Raw genomic sequence first — 27869 nt, 5'->3', positions numbered from 1 at the left:
AGTGACATGCAACACTATGTTTTTGTCAGGTGCAACACAAATCTTTTGAAATATATATATTGGCTGGGTGTGGTGGCTCATGCCGTAATCCCAGCACTTTAGGAGGCCAAGGCAGGAGGATCTCTTGAGCCCAGGAGTTCAAGACTAGCCTGGACAACAGTGTGAGGACCCGTCTCTACAAAAAGTTAAAAATTAGCTGGGCTTGCTGGGCAGCTACTTGGGAGGCTGAGGCAAGAGGATCTTTTGAACTTGGGGTTGGGGAGGTGGAGGTCAAGGCTGCATGCAGTGAGCTATGATAATGCTGCTGTACTCTAGCCTGGGCAACAAAGCAAGACCCTATCATATATATATCATATATCATATATATGTATCCATATATATGATGTGTATATATATGATGTGTGTATATATATATATGAGATGTATATATATATATATGATGTGTGTGTGTGTGTATATATATAGGAATGGTTGAATCTAGTGAATTAATAAATGCATTACCTCATAGTTACCATTTTGTGGTAAGAGCACATAACATCTACTCTACATTTTTCAAGAACATGCCATTTTTAACTCTAGTCAAATTGCTGTATAATTGATCTCTTGAAGTTTATTCTTTTTGTCTAACTGTAATTATGTATCCTTTGACCAACATTTATCCAGCTTTTCCGCCCTTACTACCCCTGCCTCTACTACTTTTTCTACTCTTTACTTTTATATGATCAACTTTTTTTATATTGCAGTGAGTAAGATCATGTGATAGTTGTCTTTCTGTGCCTGGCTTGTTCACTTAACCTGATGTCATCCATGTTGTCATATATGGCAGAATTTTATCCTTTTTAATGGCTGAATAGTATTCCATTTGTGTATATATACTACATTTTCTTTATTCATCTTTTTTTTTTTTTTTTTTGAGACAGGGTCTTACTCTGTCACCCAGACTGGAGTACAGTGCCATGATCTTGGGTCACTGCAGCCTCTGCCTACTGGGCTCAAGTGATCCTCCCACCATAGCCTCCTGAGTAGCTGGGACTACAGGCAGATGCCACCACGCCTGGCTGATTTTTCTAGAGACGGGGTTTCACCGAGTTGCCCAGGCTGGTCTCAAACTCCTGGACTCAAGCTGTCCACCTGCCTTGGCCTCTCAAAGTGCTGGGATGCTGACATGAGCCATTGTGCCAGGCCCTGGTTCATCTGTTGCTGGACACTTAAGATTGATTCCATATCTTGGCTATTGGGAATAGTGCTGTGATAAACATGGAAGTGCAGACATCTCTTCAACATAGTAGTGATTTCACTTTCTTTGGATATTTACCCAGTAGTGGGATGGCTGGATCATATGGTGGTTATTTCTGTTTTTAATTTTTTTTTAGAAACCTTCATATTATTTTCAGTAATGGCCGTACTGGTTAAATTCCCACCAACAGTGCGTTAAGGATTCTCTTTTCTCCGTATTCTCACCAGCACTTGTTGTCTTTTGTCATTTTGATAATGTTTATACTGACTGGGGTGAGATAATATTTCATTGTGGTTTTGATTTTCCTGATGATTGGTGATGTTGAACATTCTTTCATATACCTGTTGATATTCGCATGTCTTTTGAGAAATGTCTATTCAGGTCTTTTGCCATTTATTTATTTTTATTTAATTTTTAAATTGTTTATAGAGATGGGGTCTCCATATGTTGCCCAGGCTAGTCACAAACTCCTTGCCTAAAGCGATTCTCCAGCCTTCACCTTCTAAAATGTTAAGATTACAGGCATGAGCCACTATGCCTGTGGCCATTTTGCCCATTTTAAATATTAGGTTATTTGATTTTTTGTTATTGAGTTGTCTTAAGTTCTTTTAGATATTATTTGTCAGATATGTAATTTGCAAATATTTTCTCCTGTAGGTTATTGTTTTTCTCTGTTTATTGCTTTCTTTGCTGTGCAGAAGCTTTTGGTTTTATGTAATCCCATTTGTCTATTTTTGCTTTCGTTGCTTGTGCTTTTTGAGGTCCTATCCAGAGAAAATCCTTGCCCAGACTGCTGTCAGGAAGTGTTCCTCCTGAGTTTTCTTTTAGTAATTTTCTAGTTTTGAGTCTTATGCTTAAGTCTTTAATCCATTTTTTAAAATTTTTGTATATGGTGAAAGATAAGGGTCTACTTTCAGTTTTCTACATGTGAATATTCATTCGGTTTCCCCAAAACCATTTATTGAAGACACTGTTCTTTCCCCACTGTGTGTTCTTGGCACCTTTGTCAAAAATTAGTTGGCTGTAAGTGTGTGGATTTACTTTTGGGTTCTCTCTATTCTATTCCGTGTGTGTGTGTGTGTGTGTGTGTGTGTGTGTGTGTGTGTGTTTTGAGACAGTCTTGCTTCATCGTCCAGGCTGGAGTGCAGTGGCATGATCTCTGCTCACAGCAACCTCTGCCTCTCTCCGCCTCCTAGGTTCAAGCGATTCTCCTGCCTCTGCCTCCTGAGTAGCTGCGACTCCAGGCGCATGGTACCACGCCTGACTAATTTTTGTATTTTTAGTAGAGACGGGGTTTCACCATGTCGGCCAGGCTGGTTTCGAACTCCTGACTTCGTGATCCACCCGCCTCAGCCTCCCAAAGTGTTGGGATTACAGGGGTGAGCCACCGCGCCCGGCAGGTCTTTGAGGGCTTTCACAAAAAGTATTCTCATACTTTTCTTTTTCTTGAATAGTAGAAATTTGGCCGGGCGCCTAATTACTTGTTTTTAAAACGGGGACAATATTATGCACTGTACAAAATTGTCAGATTTAAATGATAGTGTGCCACCAATGTAGAGTTTAATACTCATTTTGTCACCTCTGATAAGAACGTTTAACCACTTTCGATCTCAATCTGTATGCATAAAACAAAGGGGATTGAATGAGACAGCTTTTCTTTAACTGTCCTATGATCAAAACAAGTTTTCCATGCTATGTAAAAGATACTTTAGGCCGGGCGCCGTGGCTCATGCCTGTAATCCCAGCACTTTTGGAGGCTGAAGTGGGTGGATCACCTGAGGTGAGGAGTTCTAGACCAGCCTGGCCAACGTGTCAAAACCCCGCCTCTACTAAAAATACAAAAATTAGCTGAGCGTAGTGGCAGACGCCTGTAATCCCAGCTACTCGGGAAGCCGAGGTGGGAGAATCGCTTGAACCCGGGAGACGGAGGTTTTAGTGAGTCGAGGTGGTGCCACTGTACTTCAGCCTCGGCAACAGAGTGAGACTCCCTCTCAAAAAAAAAAAAAAGATACTTTGATTTGATTTTGTATCTTTGTTGTCTTATTTCTTAGAAGGCAGGAGATATTTTCTTCTTTTGTTTCAGGGCCTAGTTCTTATTTTTTAAAAGGCTTCAAAGGATCTTAGCAGTCAATCCGATAAACCCAGTCATTGCTTGTTGGTGGTGAGTCTTAAGAGGCTTAAGTTGTAGGCCTAAGACCACTGGGACCCTAGAGGCAGAATTGGGATGAGGACCCAGGAGCATTGTAAAAGGTTCCCCAAACCCTTTCTCTTTCTGTGAATAAATGACCTTGGTTTAATGTTTAGCTCTGACTCATCTGAAATCTAAAGTGAAATGTTGGCAATATTAACAGCCACCATATAGGGTATGGCAAAGAGATTCCTGACACATGAACTGCACCTGGTTCGGGAAGGTGTAGTGCATTCTTAAAACAGCATATCCTTGGTGGATTGGGTGCCCTGGAAGATATGTGCAGGAGATGCTTAGAAGATGATAGTGGGCGTGGCGCAGTGGCTGAAGCCTGTATTCCCAGCAGTTAGGGTGGCCTAGACGGGCAAATAACTTGAGGTCAGGAGTTCAAGACCAGCCTGGCCAGCATGGTAAAACCCAGGCTCAACCGCTCCTCCCAGCTATTTTGTCTCTACTAAAAATACCCAAGTTAGCCTGGCATGGTGGCATGCACCTGTAGTCCCAGCGACTCGGGAGGCTGAGGCAGGTGAATCGCTTGAACTCAGGAGGCAGAGGTTGCAGTGAGCCGAGATAGCGCCACTGCACTCAGTCTGGGCAACAGAGAAAGGCTCTGTCTTAAAAATAAACAAACAAACAAATAAATAAATAAATCATAGTGGTTTCTCAGTGGAACTCAGGTGTGTCTCACTCAGGGTAACTTTTGCATTGTCTGTGGATTCTTTGCCCTTTGCATACCTACCTGAATAATGATATGGTGATGGTGATGATAGTAGGGAGAGGTGCAAAGACATGCTCCTGGATTGCATGTCCTCCTGTTGTGTGCCTGGCGTGATACTGCCCTGCTAGCCTTTCCTGTCCTGTAGCTTTCTCGGTGAACACATGCCAGGTGTGGCCTACTTAGGTTTTGCAAATTTGTCTAGTTGAGTCTGAGTTGTTAGAGCAGTTCCTTTCAACTGATTGATTTGCTTGACGTGAGATCAAGGGGGTGAAAATCATACACAACACATTTTTATCCTCTTTGTGTGAAAGATATTTTCCTTTTCTGGACCCTATCTAGAAGAAGTATTCCTTAGACAATTTCCGGCTTCTTTTCTCTCATGAAGAGGAGGTAAGATTTTTGTTCTCACACTTATCTGCTTCCCAAAATATCCCCCCCTGTTCTCATTAAGTTCTGACCACTCCTTCCTCTCATCTCATTTAATTCTTATTCATATCTAGAATTGTGTTTTTGGTACAATAGTAGGCATAAGTCACAGACATACTGTCATTTACTCCTGTGCATTTACAGTAGAAGGTATTGAAAAAATTCAGCTCAGTGTCTTCATAGTTCTAGCTTTATGCATTTTCACAGACATTTATCCTTTGCCTCCTCTTTGTCTTCTGCTGAAGAATAGTGAACACAGTAGGGGAAAAAACCCACAGACAAAACCAAGACCAGGGGTTCTTAAGCAAAGAAGTTCTGGTTTGTGTTTTGTTATTTTTACCTAGTCAGGTATTTTAAATTCGTAATGGTGGGTATATAGCCCTAGATACATTGTAAGCATTTGCTGGATATTTACAAATTGTTGCCTAAACTGTAGAAGGGCTTAAGTCATTAGACATTCTATTTTAGTGACATTTTTCTGTTTTTCTCTATCATGTGTCTTGGAAAAACTTTGAAGTTCTTTGATATTAATTTTGTAAGAATGTGTGTCTGAAAATATTTTGACTGAATAGACTCTGGGTAACAGTTAAGAATTTCTTTGATTTGGCATATCTTCTCTTGAGCATTTGATAGCTTTTATGATGGACTCCATATACAACATGTCAATTATAATGCCTGATAGGTCTCCTAGGAGTTGTAGCTTCACAATATATAGGAGGCATCAGGCACAAATAAATACTGCAGAGAAAAAATTAGAGTAATTAAAACATAAATGACATACTTTGTGAATAAGGAAGTGTTCTAGGTATGGCTTCCAGTAGTAAGCGGACAACACCAAGATATAAGGCACGTCTTCATACATCATTGTCTGTACACAGAACATCGAGCATACAGGAAGCTTCCTGAGTATCTTGCTGTCTCTCAAATGAAATACAAACCAACTCTGGCTCTGACCATCCTACTTTAATATCGCAACCCAGGGGTTCTTCTTTCACCTCTTTCCCCCCCAACTTCTGAATCCCTTTACCCTGCTTGGACTTTTTCTTTTTTCATAGCATTTATGATTGTAACATTACACTTATTAATCAAAATTCTGTTGGAATTTAAACTGTGAGAGGGCAGGGATCTGTGTTTTATTTACTGATGTATTTTAGTAAGTTTTGTCCCCAGTGTTGGTGAATTAATAGTAACTCGATGTAAAGGGCTAACTTTTAATGTTAACAATCTCTAGTAGAAAGGTTAATTACAATTTGTTTTTTCTTCCTTCTTCCTTTCTTTCCCCACCTCTTCTTTCTTCCCATAGTTCTGTTGTCTATTGCAGGACAAATCTTACAATCATCCCAAAATACAAAAACAAAACAACCTTCTGTTTAGTCTTGGAGGTAAACATAGGCTTTAAATTACATTTCTTCCCATTCTCTTAAAGGAGAGTCAAGCTTGCTTCATAGTTTGTATTTTCTTGAGTAACTAATGCATTTCTAATGGAGAGAGTTCATTTAGTGTGCAGATTCTTTGTTTCTGATTGAATCTTTGGTTGCTTTCATATTCAGTTTATGTTCAATTAAAAAATTGGGAAAAGGTATGAAATTGACAATTTTAAATGTAATTTTGTTTATATATTTATTAACTTGTTTTTAAAAATTAATTACAAATATGCGATTTACTTGTTTTTTTCCCCATATTTATCTGTGAATTAGATTATGATTTAGGATTGTTAGAAAATGTGAAAAGAAAACATGTTTGACAATAACATTTTCATCTCTATTATAGAAGTGATTTTTGGTATCCAGATATCCTTATCCCATCAAAAAGCTAAAATGTAAGCTCATTTTTTGTTAATTTTTAAGATGGGCATAACATTTCTTCTCATCACTACTTGGTGAACATTAGCTAGTATTGCCACAACGTTATGGCCAGTGTTTTCTCTTTCTTCCTTCCTTCTATTTGCTCTGGCAAAGAGGACGCATTTCCAGGACCACTGTCAGCTAGCCCAGTGTCTTTATTGTCTGTTTCTTTGTTGTTTGCATTAATAAAAATACTTACCATTGGTATTTTTTAAACTCATGGAAATCCATAATTCAAGCAATTTTTTTGCTTAGGGAATTGATTCTTTTTGTTATTTTAATACTATACTATTTTTAACCTTTTTGCTTCCTTTTAAACTATACATGCAGTTATAATTAACTGATATTAGTATTACTTCTATGCGAAAATGCCTTTAGGCATTCAATAGGATTATAAATCCTAGTTTATTTTCTTTACAATAAGCAAAACACTATGTTCATACTTGTTATCAAGCTGTCTAATACACTATATAGATGAAGACACTGAGGGCTTGCTTACAGTTGTATGGGTATGATGTGAAAGAGCTGAGTTTTTAAACAGAACAGAAAGCCTTATTCTTTCCATTCTTACCCCCACTGTCTTTTAAGTTTATGAAGATGGCAGAGGAATGTTGAAGTTTAATACTCATAATTTTCTTATTGAACCTCATTATTATATATAGTGCCACATAAGATACTATGTTTGAATTCCTTAGAAAATTTCCTTTTCATAGAATGGTTATGTATTTTTAGTAGGCAGTGTTTAAATAGTAAGTGTTTTTGCTTGGTCTGTTAATTTATTTGATTAAAAAAATGTTTACCTCATTTAACCTAAAAGCTTCTTTGCTTCATCCTGGATCTGTAGAAATTTGGATGGTTCTGGGAATTGCTTCAGAGTCAACAAACTATGACCTGTGGACCATATCTGGTGTGTTATCTTTTTTTTTTTTGAATAAAGTTTTATTAGAAAGAGTAATGCCCATTCATTTTTTAATGTATTGTCTGTGGCTACTTTGCTCTATAATAGCAGAGTTGAGTAGTAGTGACAGAGACCAAATGGCCTGCAAAATTAAAAAATATCTACTTGCCATAGTTTGCCTTAGACCATTGCGTGCCAATGACTGAGAAGTAAGATGGAGTAGTTGTATTCAGATAATTTCAGTTGGTGTTTTATTATCGTAACTTGGGTGCTGGGCAGAGAGAGGAGTTTTCTGTATATAAAGATATATATATATGAGATCTTAAGAAAGGTAGTTTCCTTTCATGATCCCCAGATGGTGTATCTATGTGTGTGTGAACCAGAAGTGGCTCCTTGAATGGGTCAGGCAGATAACACAGCTTGTGTTTGCTGGTTCAAATGTATCATTTTAAGTTTGGTGAACAAGTTAAATCGAAAGCATTTTGGCAAACCAACACTGGATGAGAACTTGGCATTCTCCAGAATTAAGAATATTCCACTAAAAAAAACCTCATACAACCTTGATTTCATAAAGGAATGTATTTCTGGCAGCTGTTTTGATTGGAATGTGGTAGTTAAATGAAATATTTGTTTTAATTTACCAAAGGAAAAGCATTTGCTGATATTGTCTAGATTATGCCAACTTTCAAAATATGAAATCAGAGAAACCAATTTTAAAACCTTTTTTTCATGTGAATCTGTAAGGAAATGTTTTCAGTAAGGACACATAAGAGCGACTCTTTGAGTTCATCAGTAGTGGATAAATAGAAACATAACATTTCAGAATTCTGAACCTAATATCTAGTTTAATGTAAGTATATATATTTTTTGTGTGTCCAAAGCACTTCAGAATGACAGTTTTCAGTTTAGTAATTATCTGCTGACATATTCTTAATTTTTTTTTTTAAAGAGCCCTATTGCATTCCGTTACAAAGTAAAAATTGAAGATGTTTAGTTTTGAAGAGTGTTTGAAGAACTGCTTCATTGAGAAGGTGTTCATTATCACTGTGAGGTTATGCTAGTCAGGATGACTACTATGTTTGGGCATACTCCAAATCTGTTGTAATTAAAAAGTTTTATAAATGATAATTTTTTTTTAGTAGTAATGCTGTTGTGTTAACTCACTAAAAGATATAATGTACCTGGACTCAATAGCCTTAGTAGCACACAGGACGGCAGAATCTGAATGGGCAGTTTGTGTCCCGCACAGAGGTACATAGCCAAGGGAAAAGTGGGCACTGAAATCTAGGCCAAGCTGTTTCCCTGTTAGTGGGCTGTCTTCACAGAGAAAGGAGCTTCCTTTATAACAATTTATTTCTATTATTTAATATGCATTATGTCTTATTCCTATGCTAGTCACTGATGAGCACTTTTTATTTCACTCTCCTAACTTATTTTACGGATGAAAAAGCCAAGGCACTGAGAGAGGTTATCTAGTTACTAAGAGTCAGAGCCAGGGAGTCCAAACCCACCTGTGTGGCTCCGCAATTCCAGGCTCTTAACCTCCGATACCACGTGGCTTCCTTTTTGTAATTTATTCTGCTAGAGTCTAATTTGCACAAAGGTACTGCAGAAGCTAGTGCTGGCGCTGATAATACACTTGAGTGCTAAGTTAGAAAGGGATGGGGCGCACATAGAACAAACTTCAGCTCATTTGCCTAAGTGCCCACTAGAACTTCCTTGATGAATCACATATCTAGGTTTTGTTTGAACATTGTCATTGATTTGTGCGATGGTTTCCCTTTATATTGAATAGGAAAAAAATACCTTTCTATAACTTCTGCCTGCTACTTAAAATTTTGTCACACATAGCTGAGGCTCATTTGGGCTTTATGTGTTTTTATGCATTTTCTTCTTTTTTTTGTTATTATGTTTTGTAGTCTCTCTAGGCCCCTTTCTGTTTATGGTGTCTTCATTATCATTGTCCTTACTTTTCTGTTCATTTTTGGGAGACAGATTGAGTTTATCTTTTGTTTGTCATCATTAATCTTAAAATTAGATTAATAAAGCACTTAATTTAGTCTGATGTAGTATTAACATATTTCTCCCTCTAGTTCTGAACACCTCTCACTTTGCAATTTAGTATTTGAAAGAAGCGACTCTCTTGCCTTAGGTTAATAATTAGAACCTGACTAGTAAAATTTTCCATCCTGTCCCCTCCCCTGCCACCCCCACCCAGTGGTTCTCAATCCCCATTGGAATTGAGAACACACATGCACACACACACCCACACACTGACACAGGGTGGGTGGGGAGGATTTTAAATGCAAGTGATGTAGAGCCTACCCTAGACCAATTACATCTGAGTGAGGGGCTCACCACGTCATAGTTAGGTTCTAATCTGGGGCATTTCTGTAGGACAGAGTTAATCAAAGACTCAGTCTTCTTGGCAGAGCCGTTCTCATTTCTATTGGAAATGTGTTGTTCAACTGAATGATTTGTGTGTTGTAGCCTAATTAGCTATTCAAATTCTTAATACCTTGAATCAGATATTCAAACCTTAGGAAGAGTGAGAAATCTAGTAAGATGTAGGAATGTCAATTTTCTCATCTAACTTAAGTGCCAGTGTACCCACCTGTGTGGTCTTAGGCAACACAGCTTGATATCCGCCCACCCTCACCCCCCCATATTATTTCTTAGATCTTCGTTGCTGTTTCTACTGATCCACCCCCCTCCGGCCCCCCACACTTGTTTCTTTCTTCCAAACTACTTTTTTAACAAAGGGTTTAGCAGCTATCAAACTTAATGTAAACAAGAAAACAGTGTCATATCTGTGGTATTTCAAAGGCACTTTAAGTTACACCATTAATTTAATAACATTTTGGGGAAAACAAAATTAGTTACATTTACACATTAATGCTCTACTCACTTTAAAGAAAAAGTAACTTAAAATCATAGATACATTTTTATATTAGTTTTCAAGTATCCGTAAATTTGGAGTGTAAGTGTTTTCTCATGTTCAGAATCCCTATCACTGAAGGTTTGTGAACTGGAAGCTTTTGATGCGTAGGTATTAGTGCCTAAATAATAAACTTGACTTACGTTAGCATTAGAAACTGTTCAAACCAACGTTTAATTTTAAGAACTCTGTGGGTCTTTGTAAGAGAGTTTGTGCTATTGTCTTTAATTGCATTGCTTACTCTGTGACAGACAAATTTAGAAATACTTGAGAGTTTTTTGTTTTATTCTTGCACAATAGTTTATTTTTGTATAATCTTAACATAAAATTCAATGACATGTGATGTTACCAGTGAAACTAATTCAACTAAGGTAGTAGTTAGGTGATTAGACACCAATGCATGTTTAAATTGTTTTCTCTTTATGTGAGTATGTGGTCTTGAGAATAGCTTATTTTTAAAAATTGGTGTCAGATAACTTTTGAATCATTTTCCCCCTAATCGCTTAAGTAACAATGGGAAGTGAAAACATAGGCAGTAATTGCAAAGCTGTGCGTGATCTGACAGTGAGTCTGATCTCAGGGTCACTTAAGATATCCCTGCTGTTATAGCTCCTTCTGCTTTTCACCTGCCTTACCTTCTGGCTGTCTAGAATATTATCTGTATGTGTAATTCCATGGGAAATGAGGATCGGGTGAGGACAGTGGAGGATATAATGCTTAGAGGCTTTGACGTATGCGTAGTATGTTGTTGGAGATAACATACTAACATTCCTTTTTGTAAAACGGATTAAGAAGATTCAGTTGAAACTCTGATTTACAAATATGTATATATTTAATTGTTCTATTAGGAGGTAATACTGTTTTTGTTTCTTTCTTAATTGTGCTTTCAATCATGTGCTAAGCAATTTAATTTGAACTTTTTCTGTGACTTCCTGGGAGTTAATTTAATAATTAATAAAAATCTTTCTAAGCAGGGTCAATTTTGGTAGAATTCTTATCTCTCTCTCTCTCTCTTTTTTTTTTTTTTTTTTTTTTTGAGACAGAGTCTTGCTCTGTCACCCAGGTTGGAATGCAGTGGTGTGATCTCAGCTCACTGCAACCTCTGCCTCCTGGGTTCAAGTGATTCTCCTGCCACAGCCTCCCGAGTAGCTGGGATTACAGGCATCTGCCACCATACCTGGCTAATTTTTGTATTTTCATTACAGATGAGGTTTCTCCATGTTCGCCAGGCTGGTCTTAACCTTCCGACCTCAAGTGATCTGCCTGAACCTTCTGACCTCAAGTGATCTCCCTGCCTTGGCCTTCCAAAGTGCTGGGCTTATATTTTTCTCTTAATTCATGGGATGACTTTCCCAAATTCTGTACATTAAAACAAAATAATTTTAACTTTATTTATTAAGGATACCAGATATACTTCCTTGAACTTGTTACTGACCACTAGGTTCTAGATTAGAGTGTGTTGCTACCTTAAATAATAAATAGGTTTTTATTGTGTTTGTACCTTTGTCTAGGAAAAGGGCCCGTAATATCCATTAGCTTTTCAAAGTTATCTATAAATTAAATAAATTTACTTCTAGAGACTGCAATGTAGTATTTTTGAAGAACAGTCAAAATATATCATTTGCTGTTCTCTAGAATTTTTCCATCTTAAAAAAACTTCCTAATTGTGCGTAGGTGGCAGATCTTAGAAGATGTCTGCTAAGTCAACAGTGTCTTTCTATGCTGTAAGCCTTATCTAAAATTAATACTTCATTTACTTTAGATAAAATGCTCTGAAATACATTTTTGGAAGCAGAGCTTTTTGTTTGGAGACAAAACACAAACCTTACAGCCATTTATTTTATTACAAGAAGTAAATAGATTTAGTTTATGTAGTACAGAAAGGAGGTGATAGTTTTTACACTAATAATGTGATTGATCATGTACTTGTGTTTTTGTTAATGATGGAAGATCCGCCTTTATTGGCCACCTTCTGGAAGTGGTATTAAAATTGCTGGTATATAACCAGGTTCTCTCAAGCATTTTCAAAATAACAGTCCACTGGTGAGTTTTTCCTTCCCAGTGTGATTTATTTGTTCAGTAATTCAGTCTCTACTGCATTTTATTTTCAAATATGTTTATATCTGTTTCTCTATATCTAGATACTGTAACATTTTATCAACATACATATCTTAAGAATCATGTATGTTCAAGGCATTATTCTTAGTTCTGTTAGGGAACAGCAAGATGGTTAAATCAGTCCTGGGTCTCTAGAAATTTGATCAGAGAGGCATGATAAAAGAATAAGGCACTGTGCGGTTGTGGAAAGGGAGATGTGTTAAGCTGGGGCTCATTTCTCTCTCTGGATGGTGGGGTGGATAATTAATGGAGGAAGCTGATTTGGCCTGATCTTTGAAGGAGGGATAGGAAGATTTGTGAGCAGAACCATAGTCAGAAGGACATTTCTGGTGAGGAATGAGGAATGAGGAATGTCAGGGCAGCCAAAGAGTGCGGATAACACTGCACACAATGATCTGCTGTGATGAGAGTAGAGAATGTTGAGTAAAAGTAGAAATGCAGATAGACAGGACACACATGTTTTGGACTTGAATTCCTTTAATACAAATAGTTTCAATAGTTTCAATATACATTGTCAGACTAACTTAAATGCACCTTAAGTTTTGTAATTCCTTTGTAAAGTATATCACTATATCTTTTAAAATTTAGATATTTATTTTAATTATGTGGTGTGCTTTATAAATGCATTGCATGATGGCTAGGACATAGGTAAATGAGTTGACTAGGAAAACATCTAAGAAATAAAAAAATATGGCCCTGTGTATGTTTCTAGAAATTTTCCAGATTAATTTGCAGGTGCAGTTGGTATACCATTTTTCACATATTTGTTCACCCTTCAAATCCTAGAATCAAATACTTTTTAACCATGTCATCAACTATTAAATCACTATTGTGGTCTTTCTCCTTAAGGACTTGTAGTATTAATAGGAAAAGTTGAATGAATGAAGACAAAGGTGGAGAAAACGTGATTAGTGAAAACTGAGATTAGATACATGTATGAGGGTGATGAGAGACTCACTGATGACCGAAAAGTTAGAAAAAGAAACTGGAAGAATGATCTGATTTAGCATTCTATAAAGGTAGATGTATGTAAGTTTGTGTGTTATATGTGTACCGTATCTTATTAGTCAGTTTATGTTCATTTATTCATGTTCATTTCAAAGTAAAAAAGAAATTCTAATGGTTAATACAGGGGTTCAAATTTGTACCCTCATTTGGTTCTAGTATAAGAGAGTCATGTAGAACATATTGTACATAATGCTATTTGGAGGAAAAAGCGGAGGTTCCACAAAGCACCGGTGATACATTCATTCATTCGTTCTGTTTCCTGGAATTGCTATTATTTCAGCTTAGTATTGTCAGTTTATTTGTCTTGGTCCATTTTCTGTTGTTATAACAGAATACCATAGACTAGGTAATTTATAAAGAAAGTAAATTGATTTCTTATGGTTCCAGAGTCTAGAAAGTCCAGGCTTGAGGGGCCGCCTGTGGGAAGGGCCTCCTTACTGCTTTATAACATGTTGGAGGGCATCACATGGCAAGAAGGCAAGAGCGAGTCAGCTCAGGTCCCTCTTGCTCTTCTTATAAAGCAGCCAGTCCCATCATGGGGGCTACACCCGGATGACCTTATCCTAATACCAATTCCTCTCAAAGGCCCCACCTCCAAATGCCATCAACATATGAATTTGGGGATTAAGTCTCCAACACATGAAATTTGAGGGACACAACTAAAACACAGCATGTATTCACTTGTGTTTAATTACGTAGATTTGTAGATTTTATTACCCAGTTTTAACCAAGCCTCACCAAAACAGGCTCATGACTTAATCTTGCAAAAAAAAAAAAAAAATTGCATCTAAAACCAAAATAATAAGAAACAAGAAAATGGCAGAGCCAGTACTTAAACTACAAGAGCGAACTCTTCACTTGCTATGATCTAATCATTTAACAGATGCCTGAAAAAAAATAGCGATTCTCATGGCTGGGCATGGTGGCTCATGCCTGTAATCCCAGCAGTTTGGGAGGCCGAGGCAGGCGGATCACACGAGGTAGGGAGTTTGGGACCAGCCTGACCAACATGGAGAAACCCCGTCTCTACTAAAAAATACAGAATTAGCCAGCCGTGGTGGTGCATGCCTGTAGTCCCAGTTACTCGGGAGACTGAGGCAGGAGAATCGCTTGAGCCTGGGAGGCGGAGGTTGTGGTGAGCTGAGGTCACGTCATTGCACTCCAGCCTGGGCAACAGCAAGACTCCGTCTCAAAAAAAAAAAAAAAAACAAAAAAGAACAGAAAGAAAAAAAAAAGAAAATGGCAGAGCCAATACTTAAACTACAAGAATGAACTCTTTACTTGCTATTATCTAATCACTTTGTAGATGTCTGAAAAAAATTAGCGATTATCGAGAAAGATGTTTGAAATGTAGATTATTCGGCCCGGCGCAGTGGTTCACCCCTGTAATCCCAGCACTTTGGGAGGCCGAGACGTGTGGATCACTTGAGGTCAGGAGTTCGAGACCAGTCTGGCCAACATGGTGAAACCCCCTCTGTACTAAAAATACCAAAATTGGCCAGGCGTGGTGGCTTGTACCTGTAGTGCCAGCTACTCGGGAGGCTGAGACCAGGAGAATCACTTGAATGCAGGAGGCAGAGGTTGCAGTGAGCTGAGGTTGTGCCATGGCACTTAAGCCTGGGTGACAGAGTGAGACTCCATCTCAAAAAAAAAAAAAGTACATTATTCACTGTTGGTATTGATGAGCTTTGCTCTACGATTAACTTGTACCTTTAGATACTAGTTAATGATGTAAAACTATCATTAAGACATTAAGGATGTAGAATGTTATGAACAAAAATATTATAGCACTGTAAATAAATAATTTATCTGTGTTTTACTTAAGTTGGGAGTTTTTCTTGTTTGTTTGAGACAGAGTCTCACGCTATCACACAGACTGAAATGGCCATCTCAGCTCACTGCAACCTCCGCCTCCCTGGCTCAAGTGACCCTTGTGCCCCAGCCTCCTGAGTAGCTAGGACCACAGCCATGCACCACCATGCCTGGCTGATTTTTTGTATATTTGGTGGTGATCGGATTTCACCATGCTGCCCAGGCTGGTCTCGAACTCCTGAGCTCAAGCAGCCTGCCTCGGCTTCCCGAAGTGCTGGGATTACAGGCATGAGTCTCTGTGCCTGACCTCTTGTATGTGTTTTAAAATACACGTTATTTAGTAGTGCATGTTAATTATTTATAAATAAATTGAATGCATGTATGCCAAAAATTTTTGTGACAAAAGTGCTCCGTTGATTTTTAGACAACAAGCAGCCCTATATAACTTTAGCTCAAAAAGTGACAAAAACTTTATATTGAAATAATCGACATTCATAACAAATGACCTTGAGTTAAACAGGACCTACTGGTATCTAGTCATGATGTGTAAAGAACATTTCCTCAGTCTGTGCTAGGAAGGACCTACCAAGTAGCTCACAAGTGCCTCTAGGCAACAAATCTTGGGGGCTCACGCCCACGCCCTGTTTTGAAGCACCAGGGATTGGTGGGATAGTGTATGCGGAATAATCATCATTTACTTAGTTATCTTCTTACTTCACCTAATTGGTGTAGGAGCTAAACCTCCCATATATCGTAGTAAACTCCTTTCTGTGGTGTCAGCTTGATTTTACTCTTTAGAAAACTGTACTCCATGGTGGAAACTGTACTGGTCAGTGTTCCAACTAAGAGTCTCCTCTGACATGGTATGTGAAGTATAACTTTTTTTTTTTTTTTTTTTTTTGAGACAAAGTCTCACTGTTGTCCCCCAGTCTGGAATGCAGTGGTGTGGTCTTGGCTCACTGCAACCTCTGCCTCCTGGGTTCAAGCAATTCTCTTGCCTCAGCCTCCCAAGTAGCTGGGATTACAGGTGCCCGCCACCATGCCCGGTTGATTTTTGTATTAGTACAGACAGGGTGTCTCCGTGTTGGCCAGGCTGGTCTCAAATTCCTGACCTCAGGTGACCTGCCTGCCTTGGCCTCCCAAAGTGCTGGGATTACAGGCGTGAGCCACTGCGCCTGGCCGCGAAGTTTAACTTTTATATTTACACAAAGGGTTTGTGGAATATAATGTGCCCTGACTTAGCAATTGAGAAAACTGGATAAGCCCTATAAAGTTTAAAGTCTAAAGAGATCAAAGTTAATAAGTTTTGATTGAAATGGTTTCTAAACCAATGATATGTTTCTCTTTATTATTAAACAGGATATAGAATGCAAGTTTGTGCCATTCTTGCTGGCCCATGATTATAGATTATGAACATACTAGTTGGACCGTAATGCAATAATATTTACACGAGTTGAGTTGACTGGTGGTGAGACCACTTGTGTGCAGATGAATCTCTTTTAGTCTCATTTTGTTCACTGTGCCAACCTCTTATGAACGTTCTAAAGACTTGCCAAGTATTAAGCACTCAAAAGTTGCTGCTGTTGTTTATGATAACAATTACTTGGGGGAGAAAGAAATTCACTGGTGGGGACCTTAAAGAATATTTCAAACATGTAACATTTGGTATGGAAAATCTTTTAAACTGAATTTGTTTTAGGGCACATTGAATACTTTACTTTCCTTTTCCTCAGCATCAACAACAGCAACTTGTGATTGGCGGTGACCGGATATTCAGTTGCACATCCCCACATCAATGCACTGCCAATGGTAAGACTCTCCAACTCCCAATGTCAGAGTGTTTCTTATTCTCTTGTTTTCAGAATCTTTTGAGAATTTTGAAAGTTTCTCACAATTTGACAAAATACATGTGTTCCCAAGCTAAGTAAGTGTTTTTTTTTTTTTAATTTTTATTCTTTTTAAATGTATGTAGTTTAAAGTATTTAAAAATAACTTTTGAATATTTGGTAAAGGAAAAATTGCTACTTTTGAAAATTTCTATTTTCTTTTCTTTTCTTTTTATGTTTTTTTGAGACGGAGTTTCGTTCTTTTTGCCCAGGCTGGAGTGCAATGGCGTGATCTCGGCTCACTGCAACCTCCTCCGCCTCCCAGGTTAAAGCGATTGTCCTGCCTCAGCCACCCAAGTAGCTGGGATTACAGGCATGCGCCATCACGCCCAGCTAATTTTTTGTATTTTTAGTAAGACACAGGATTTCACCATGTTGGCCAGGCTGGTCTCGAACCCATGACCGCAGGTGATTCGCCCACCCGAGCTTCCCAAAGTGCTGGGATTACAGGTGTGAGCCACCGCGTCCAGCTGAGGATTTCTTTGTTCTGTAGTTTTAAAAACGTCTTAGCTATGGTCATCAGGATGAAAAATATTGTTATATCGTGATGGTCTTGTGTTTTGTCAAATGAACTATATTTTGTGAATAGTATTTTCTTGTTAAAAATGCAACAGTGGCATTTTGTTCTTCTATTTTTGTCCATCATTTCACTAAAATAGATTGTTTTTGTGTGTTGTATTTATCCTAATATTTTTAGTCATGTGCATTTAAATGGCTAGGATTCTACCTGTTATAATTAATCATTTTAAGGAGAGTCATTCTTATCTATTTAAAAAGATTTTTTAAGAAGCCTTTCACTGTAGAATATAAATGGCAATCATGTGATATAGCAGAAAGAATACTGGACTCTGTGGGAGCTGGCATTTGCTTTATTTCCTGAATATACTATGAATCTTTAACTTTTGGCAGGTACTCTTATAACACTTAGGTGATGGAATTGGACTTAATTTATAAGGTTTATTCTAGCTGTATGTCAAGTGCTTATCATTGTTAACTGGAAGTCAGAGTGATTCTCTCTTAAAAAATAATTTCTTACCAAAATAATGTTGTTGTGTATTTTGGGCATAAATAAACAGAAGATAAATGAATTTTTACTTTTTTTAAGAATCAAATAATAACATCTTACATTTATAAATGTTTTCTGTAGTTTATTACCAACAATTTTATTTTTACTAAATTAGGGAGGCATAGAAACTGATTGAAGTTTATAGAATTTGGTGGGAAATGATATATCAGTCTGAAAGAAAAACTATTAAAAGTTAAGAACCAGAATAAGTGGTTAAGATATTTGTGAAAATATTCCCAGAAATAATTCCTATTAGAGATGGATTTTTTTCAGTATGTTGATAGGAGGAGGATTTTCTTTGTCTAAACTCTTCTGAGTTCCTATTGGGGAAAAAAGGTTGACCTCTTCCTTTCCCTGTTCTCCTCCTCTGCATTCTGCTCACTCTCTTCCCTTTCCTCTCCTCCTCTCTCCTTTATCTTTTCTCTCTCAGGGGTTGATAGGAAATGTTGAAGAAAATAAGATGTCCCCACCCCCCAAGCCAAGCTTTACCTAGCACAAAGGATGACATGGTTTTTGTTAATTTATAAAGTACTTGCTGGGGTCTTTAGATTGCTCTGACAACTCATTAACCACTAGATCTGCTGTTTCCCAGGGAGCACTAGAGTTTCTCATGAAAGAAACAGGTCCATGGTAAATCAACTTTGGTATTTGGAGTGTCTGCTCTTGGCTTTTTGTTCACATGAAGTTTTTGTTCAAATGAAGTTCACATTTGAAACCTGTTACTCTTCTTTGTTGTCGGATCCTTAGCATTTGTGGCACATCTCCCTTGGCGGTCAAACCTGTTGGGTATCTGAGATATAGGTGTCAAGAAGCTACCTATCTCCTACAAATGCCTATCCTTAAGCGAAAAATTTTTATGTGCTACTCACATAGATTGTTTTTATAACTGCTTATAGACTATATTTTAAATTAGATCATCCCAAACATGTTTGTCAGTTTTGTTGAAAATCTCTGAAATCATTTTAATGTCATGATCACAGAAATTTAAGTGTGTGTGTGTGTGTGTGTGTGTGTGTGTATGTATGTTAGTGTGTGTTAGAGATGAAGGAGATCAAGATGACAGCAAACTTGCTTACAGTCTAGCTAAGGACACTAAAGCCATTTCTATATATTTGCACAGATGTGCTAGTGAATTTATAGGTATTGGTTCAAAACGGTGTGGTTTTCCCATGACCCTCAGAAATGCAATAATAATCTGGGTTGAACCTGTGCTGTGTAGTATGTCATATTTATTTTCTCTGAAAATGCCAGAGTGCTTAGTAGGATTATATACAGTTACCTCTACCACCTCCCTACCTACCCTCAACAGTGTTTTTTTCTCTTAAAATTTAAAAAGTTGATATATAGTAGTTGTACTTATTTTAGGGTACATGTGATATTTTGATACTTGTATAAATATAAAATGATCAAGTTAGGATAAGTGGGATATCCATCTCCTCAAACATTTTTCTTTCTCTTATTGAACATTGTTCTTGTTAAAATACTAAGGGATTCATAACATCCTTTTTTGCCTTCACTCTTCTTTTACCTAGACACAGTAATTTTAAATCTAATTGCACTTTACGGCCGGGTGCAGTGGCTCATGCCTATAATCCCAGCACTTTGGGGAGGCCGAGGCAGGTGGATCACTTGAGAGATCAGGAGTTCGAGACCAGCCTGGCCAACATGGTGAAACCCCATCTCTACTAAAAATACAAAAATTAGCCAGGCGTGGTGGCGCACGCCTGTAATCTCAGCTACTTGGGAGGCTGAGGCAAGAGAATCCTTTGAACCTGGGAGGCAGAGGTTGCAGTAAGCCACTGCAGTACACTGTGGGTGACAGGTGAGACACCATCTCAAAAAAAAAAAAAAATCTAATTGCACCTTAAATCATGATTTATAGCTGCTTTCCTGTATAAAATGTTTCATAAATACTTTTTTGTAATTGTCTCATATTGCATTAGTAGGACCCATTGGCCAGCAGGTGTATATTATTATTTTGACTCTTTATTTATTATTTTTTGAGACAATCTCACCCTGTTGCCCAGGCTGAAGTGCAGTGGCGTGATCTGGGCTTACCGCAAAACCAAAACTGTATACCCATTAAACAGCACCCGCCCTCTCCTACCTCCCTGCAAGTTCCCAACACCCCCCTCTCTCCCCAGCCCGTCTCTGGCAACAAGCTTTTATTTCTGTTTCTGAGTTTGCTAGATACCTCATATGGGTAGCACCACATAGTATTTGTCTTTTTGAGATTAGCTGCTTTTATTTAACATAATGTCGTGATGATTCATCTGTATTGTAGCCTGTGACATTATTTCGTTGTTTTTTTAAGGCAGAATGAGTTTCCATTGTATGTATACACCGCATTTTCTTTATTTTTTTATTCTTTTTTTTATTTCAATCGTTTTTTGGGGGAATAGGTGGTGGTTACATGGATAAGTTCTTTAGTGGTAATTTCTGAGATTTTGGTACACTCATCACCCGAGCAGTGTACACTGTACCCAGTGTGTAGTCTTTCATCCCTCTCCATCCCCCACCCTTTCCCCCTAGTCCACAAGATCCATTGTATATTCTTATGCCATTGTATCCTCCTCATAGCTTAGCTCTCACTTATGAGTGAGAACATGCAACATTATGGTTTACCATTCCTGAGTTACTTCACTTAGAATAATGGTCTCTCATTCCATCCAGGTTGCTATGAATGCCATTACTCCATTCCTTTTTGTGACTGAATAGTATTCCATGGTGTATATACACATACCACAATTTCTTTATCCACTTGTTGACTGATGGGCTGGTTCCATAGTTTTGCAGTTGCAAATTGTGCTGCTATAAACATGCGTGTACAAGGATCTGTTTCGTATAATGACTTCTTTTTCTCTGGGTAGATACCCAGTAGTGGGATTACTGGATCAAATGGTAGTTCTACTTTTAGTTATTTAAGGAATCTCCACACTGATTTCCATAGTGGTTGTACTAGTTTACATTCACACCAGCAGTGTAAGTGTTCCCTTTTCACCACATCCACACCAACATCTATTATTTTTTCATTTTTCGATTACAGCCATTCTTGCAGGAGTAAGGTGGCATCACATTGTGGTTTTGATTTGCATTTCTCTTATTTTTAGTGATACTGAGTATTTTTTCATGTTTGTTGGTCATTTGTATATCTTCTTTTGAGAATTGTCTATTCATGTCCTTAGCCCACTTTTTTATAGGATTATTTGTTTTTTTCTTGCTGCTTTGTTTGAGTTCCTTGTAGATTCTGGATATTAGTCCTTTGTTGGATGTACAGATAGTGCAGATTTTCTCTCACTCTGTGGATTGTCTTGTTTGCTCTGCTGATTGTTTCTGTTGCTATGCAGAAGCTTTTTAGTTAATAATTAAGTCCCATCTTAATTTATCTTTGTTTTTGTTGCATTTGCTTTGGGGTTCTTGGTCATGAAGTCATTGCCTAAGCTAGTGTCTAGAAGGGTTTTCCCAATGTTATCTTCTGGAATTTTTATGGTTTCAGGTGTTAGATTCAACTCTTTGATCCATCTTGAGTTGATTTTTGTATCAGGTGAGAGATGAGGATACAGTTTCCTTCTTCTACATGTGGCTTGCCAATTCTCCCAGCACCATTTGTTGAATAGGGTGTTCTATCCCCACTTTATGTTTTTGTTAGCTTTGTCGAAGATCAGTTGGCTGTAAGTATTTGGCTTTATTTCTGGGTTCTCTGTTCTGTTCCATTGGCCTATGTGCCTATTTTTATACCAGTACCATGCTGTTTTGGTGACTATGACCTTATAGTATAGTTTGAGATCAGGTAATGAGATGACTCCAGATTGGTTCTTTTGGCTTAGTCTTGCTTTGGCTATGTGAGCTCTTCTTTGATACCATAGGAATTTAGGACTGTTTTTTGTACTTCTGTGAAGAATGATGGTGGTATTTTGATGGGAATTGCATTGAATTTGTAGATTGCTTTTGGCAGTATGGTCATTTTCACAATATTGTTTCTACCCGTCCATGAACACGGGATATGTTTCCATTTGTGTCATCTATGATTTCTTTCAGCAGTGTTTTGTAGTTTTCCTTGTAGAGGTCTTTCATCTCCTTGGTTAGGTATATTCCTAAGTATTTTATTTTATTTTTGCATCTACTACAATAGCTGTAAAAGGGGTTGAGTTCTTGATTTGATTCTCCACTTGGTTGCTGTTGATGTATAGAAGAGTTAGATTTGTGTACATTAATTTTGTGTCTGGAAACTTTGCTGAATTCATTTATCACTTCTAGGAACTTTTTGGAGGAGTCTTTAGGGTTTTCTAGGTATACAATTATATTATCAGCAAACAGCAACAGTTTGCCTCCCTCTTTACCGATTTGGATGCCCTTGATGTCTTTTCTTGTCTGATAGCTCTGGCTAGGACTTCCAGTAAGTACTATGTTGAATAGAAGTCATACCACATATTCTTTATCCATTCATCTGTTGGTAGACATTTGGGTTGCTTCCACCTTTTGGCTGTTATGAATAGTCTTGCTTTGAACATGGATATGCAAATCTCTTTGACATCTTGATTTCAACTCTTTTTAGAACTGGAATTCTTTTTGGATCTCAGAAGAGGGATTGCTGGATCATATGGTAATTCTAGGTGGTTTTTTTTTTTCCTTGAAAAACTTCTGTACTCTTTCCAGAGCAGCAGCACTATTTTACATTCCTACCAACAGTGCAACAGGGTTCTACACACTGGACAACATTTGCTGTTTGTTTGCTAGTGCCCATCCTAATGGGTGTGAGGTGCTGACAATAATTTCTTTACACTACCAACTATCTACTTAGCTTCAATTTTTCTGAACTGCTCCTAATATGTTTTTACAGAATCAACAAAACTTATACATTATGTTTGGTTACCATGTGTAGTTATGCTTCTACCTATTTTTTCCCTTTTATTTGTCCTGTGAAGTTTTCTACATTTTGTATTTTATTAATTGGATTCCTGTAGTATAATGTTCATTTTTTCCTTCTATTTTCTGTAAACTGGTCATTATAGCTAAACGTTCCATCTAATGAATTAAGATTAATCTAATCTTAATTTAGGTTTTTTCCTTTATTATTTTGGGAGGTTGGGGTGGCAGAATATTTCACAGGTGGTGCTAAGTATAGATGGAATACCTCTAAGCTGAAATGCTTCAACATCTGAAATTTTTTGAGCACTAACACGACACTCAAAGGAAATACTCATTGGAGCATTTTGGATTTCACATTTTCAGATTGGGAGTGCTAAACCGTTATACTGCAGATATTTCAAAATCTGAAACACTTGTAGTTCCAATCGTTTTAGATAAAGGACACTTACTGTATGCTTGCATAAAGAAGCACCCAATGTTTGTTTTTTATTCCTGACAGTAGGCGACATTAATGATCATTCCTAGAACCATTATTTCCATGAGGGCAAAGAGAATGTTGATATTCAATTATATCAAGCTTTTATGATGTGTAACATTTCTATAAAGAGAAACTTTCCCCAACAGATATTTCGTTACTCTGTGGCACAGACTGCACAGGAAAGGCACATGAAATGCATGATTCTTTCTTTTATTTACCAGTTTTCAAAGTACTGAGTTGTTTCCTGGAAGCCTTTCTAGGATTCTTGAATACCTTTCTAGGTAACAAGTGAGGTTTTTTTTTGAGTTATTGTGAGCGTGTGGATTTAAGCATTTGATATGTTTTATTGCACTGTAGTTTGTATTCTTACTGATGTCATTGCCTTGGCCAAAAGAACCTTTTCAAGTTGACTTCTGAGTCTTTTTTGACATGACTCTAGTATTCTCTCTCTGGTAGCTTCCTTGCTTTCTGACAAAACAAGATGTTGGCCAAAGCTCATCTTGTACATGTCCTTCATTGGTCCTCAGATCAGCTATGTCTCTAAGAAGTCCTGATTCCTTTTAGTGAAAAAGAATATTTATATATTTATGTCATATAACATGCAATAGTTAATATGTAAACATAATAGAAAATAATTTATTAAATAAAAATAGAGTATAAATGACATATAAAGTACATGTACTTTATAAGTATTTTAAGTACATGTACATATAGAAAATAAACAATATAAAATTATACATATTTTTATATTTATAAATGTATATTTAACCAGTATGAGTAGTGACTGTTGTTTTCATTTTTCTTTTTTTGTCCACGTCTCAGTGGGATTACAGCTAAGTATTACGTTTTAAAGTAAGTCCTCCTGTGTAATCTGCCCCCCTGCCCACCACCAATTTGATATATAGTTGGGTCAGCTTGTCCCTCCCCTCCCCTATCTCCCCAATTCCTGCTCCCTTTCCCCTTTTCTTCTTCCCTTCCCCTCTCTCTCTTTTCTTTTTCTTTCTTTTCTTCTTTTCAGCAGGGTGTCACTCAGTCACCCAGGTAGGAGTGCAGTGGCGTGATCGTGATTCACTGCAGCCCTGACCTTCTGGGCTCAATCGATTCTCCCACCTCAGCCTCCCAAAGTAGCTGGGACCACAGGTGCGTGCCACCATGCCTGGCTAATTGTTTTAACTTCTATTTTATTTTATTTTGAGACGGAGTCTCGCTCTGTCGCCCAGCTGGAGTGCAGTGGCGCGATCTTGGCTCACTGCAACCTCCGCCTCAATTGTTGAAGTGATTCTCGTGCCTCGGTCTCCTGAGCAACTGGGACTACAGGTGCGTGCCACCATGCCCAGCTAATTTTTGCATTTTTAATAGAGACGGGTTTCACCATGTTGTCCAGGATGGTCTCTGTCTCCTGACCTCGTGATCCACCCGCCTCAGCCTCCCAAAGTGTCTTGATTACGGACGTGAGCCACTGCACCCAGCTGACTTTTTTTTTTTTTTTTCTGTTTTTAGTATAGACAGTGTCTCCCTGTGTTGCCCAGGCTGGTCTTTAACTCCTGGGCTCAAGCAATCCTCCTGGCCTCAGCCTGCCAAAGTGCTGGGATTACAAGCCTGAGCCACTATGCTGGGGCCAGGCCAATTTGTTTAATTTTATTTTTAGTATTTAGGATTTACAAATTTCTTTTTATTTTGTTTTATAATCATAGGAAACATATCACTTCAAAGTGAAATACATTCTTACTTCCTCCTTTTGTAAGTAACCAAGTTTTAAAAATCAAACTATTTTTGGTTTATCTTGTTTAGATGTAAACAAATCCATGTGTATTCTTAAATATTCTGGAGATCACTTCATAGCAGGACGTAGAGATAGTCTTTATTCATTGTTTTACAGCTGCATTCTACTCCGTTACACAGATAGCTGTTTCAAGCGTGGAAGTTTTTAGATAGGAGCATGAAATGTGCATGTCAATTTGCCAAATTTCCTTCTGTAAAGCATTATGCCGTCTTATGTTCCTTCTAGCAATATACCAGGTTCCCTCTTTCCCCATTAGCAGACAGTATATATGATGTCTTTTTTGGTACATATGTCTTTTAATCTGATAGGTGAGAAATAGTATTTCACTATGGTTCTAATTTGCATCTTTTCATTTATTTTATAACTGTTTGCTAGTTTATTTTAGAACTGTTTGCATATCTTTTTCTTTGAACTGTTCCAAAGATAGATTCTTATTTTCCAGAAAAGTCTACCAACTGTGTCGATCAGTCCCCTGAGCCCTTCTATTTCCTCTTGTTCTGTTTGTATAGTCATCTCACAACTTCTAAAAATTAATTTGGTTTAACAACAGGACTCTTCCACAAAGAATAGAATGATGCTGAGCAGTTCTCTTAGGTTTGATTCCTGAGGAACCAGACCCTTGATTATAACCCTTTATTGGAAAGGTGGATCTAGAAAGTTCCTGTGGAGAAGCCAGAAAGGGAAAAGGAGGCTGATACCGAGTGCCTGAAAGACTAATTTTTTTGTTCAGTTGGACTCAAATCATGTGGCATCCTCGGGGACAGTGTAGAACATGTCTCTTTTTCCACCCAAGGGGCAAGGAACCTGGAGTAATTTGTCCACTAACCCCCATTCCTTAGTCGGGGAGTTGGGGAGTTAGGCTTTGCGGAGGGCAGGGCAGCAGCTCCTGACCTGCTGTTTAGCCTCAGGGTGCTTTGCAGTAAAAAGCTACCCAGCTGCTTGGGAAAGTTGAGTGATGAGGGAATGTGGGCTGGGCCCTGCCGGCCTCTTCTGCATCGATGCATATTCTAGTCTACTGGCAGGTGCATTTCTCAGTGGAATTAGTAAATCACCTCTTTCACTCATAAACCACCCTGCTGTGTTTTGTTAACATATCTTCTCTCAGAACTTGATTATTCTTAAAAAACTGAAAGAAGTTATGACTTGCCAGACGGAAGACAAGACCCCAAGGAGTTGTGACCCTGCCAACAGGTCGCTGCCAAGAAAGAGTGTGGTACATAGCGAGGAGTCAATGATTATTACCTACTTATAAATGTAGCATCCATAAATTAATTTGTTCTATTTACCGTAGGAAAGTTCATTGTTATTTTCATTTTTAATCTTTTACCATCATGATTAGGAAGTGGTATTATTAAATGTGGTGAAGGAACGACATTGTCACATGATATTGTGTGAACCATTTTCATTTGGTTGAGAATGTATGCCTCTGGAGAGCTGATTCCCAAATCAACAGTAAGAGGGTTACATTGAACACATCTTAGTCTTTAGGCTTTTTTTTTTTCTTTTCTTTCTTTCTTTTTTTTTTTAAATAAATGAAGAAAAGCAGAGCACACACACATTGGAGTTATATTTAACTGATTCCTTGTATCTTTGTCATTAGAGGCTGAAATAACTGAGCCTAAAATGGAAGCTGTGAAAGACTGTGGTATCACGTGAAAGGCAGAGAAAGCTTGGCTTCTTACATGGATTTAATCTTTACACAGGTTGAGCATTGGTTATCCAAAACGCTTAGGACCAGAGTATTTCAGATTTCATATTTACTTGGATTTCGGAATATTTGCATATCTATAATGAGATATCTTGGGGATAGGATCCAAGTCTAAACACAAAGTTCATTTATGTTTCATATACTCCTTATATATATATATAGCCTGAGGGCAGTTTTATACAGTATTTCAAATAATTTTGTGCATGAACCAGAGTTTTGACTGCGACTTGTCATATGAGATCAAGTGTGGAATCTTCTGCTCATGGCATTATGTCACTGCTCCAAAAATCGCAGATTTTGGAACATTCTGGATTTTGGATTTTTAGATTAGGGGTGCTCGATTTATATTAACTGTGATAGAACTTGTTATGGTGAATTACTATTTTCATTTTAAAACATTTTTCATGTTTCAAATAATTTTGCTGTCTTTTCTATAAATTCTCAGTGTAGGCACTATTCAGGAATAAAATACTAGCTGTCTTATCTCGAGAAACACAGAGTAGTGTGAAAGCAAGGACATACACCCACAATAGAGGGATAGATGTTTAACACAGTAATGTTAAAACAAAAGGTGTCCTATCACTGAATATTATCTGGCTTATTTTTAAGTTTTCCTAATTTTCTTTGGGTGTGCTATATTAAATTTGGTCTTACTAGATTTTGACTATTTGGGGTTGGACAGCATGGTCCCATATAGCCATAAAATTGGAAACTGAAGGCCATTTCTTATTTCAATGGTGTATTGAAGCCATTTGAAGACTTCCCCCCTCCCGTTCTTTTTTTCCTTTCATTCATCCATCTATCCAGTGGATAATATTGCATGATTACAAAAAAAAAATTTTTGCTTGAGACAGAAATTAACACGCTAAAGTTAGTGTGTAAAGGACAGGAA

At 37.7% G+C, this 27869-nt stretch overlaps 1 protein-coding gene across 9 annotated transcripts in view; it reads left to right on the top strand.

Annotated features, from left to right (window-relative positions):
• Positions 1-27869, top strand: part of TBL1XR1 (TBL1X/Y related 1) — a 178355-nt gene that overhangs the window by 81750 nt on the left and 68736 nt on the right. For 6 of the 9 annotated variants that reach the window (XM_054479701.2, XM_054479694.2, XM_054479693.2 and 3 more), the window contains one exon: positions 16921-16996. The exons of the other annotated variants lie outside the window; for them this stretch is intronic. The gene's annotated coding sequence lies outside the window, so the exon portion shown is untranslated. The remainder of the gene's footprint in view (positions 1-16920; positions 16997-27869) is intronic. 9 annotated transcript variants of the gene reach the window in all.

Source organism: Pongo pygmaeus, chromosome 2 (assembly GCF_028885625.2).
Source record: "Pongo pygmaeus isolate AG05252 chromosome 2, NHGRI_mPonPyg2-v2.0_pri, whole genome shotgun sequence".
NCBI classification, from domain to species: domain Eukaryota; kingdom Metazoa; phylum Chordata; class Mammalia; order Primates; family Hominidae; genus Pongo; species Pongo pygmaeus.
The sequence above is the reverse complement of the archived record's forward strand: the minus strand, read 5'-3'. Positions and strand labels throughout refer to the sequence as shown.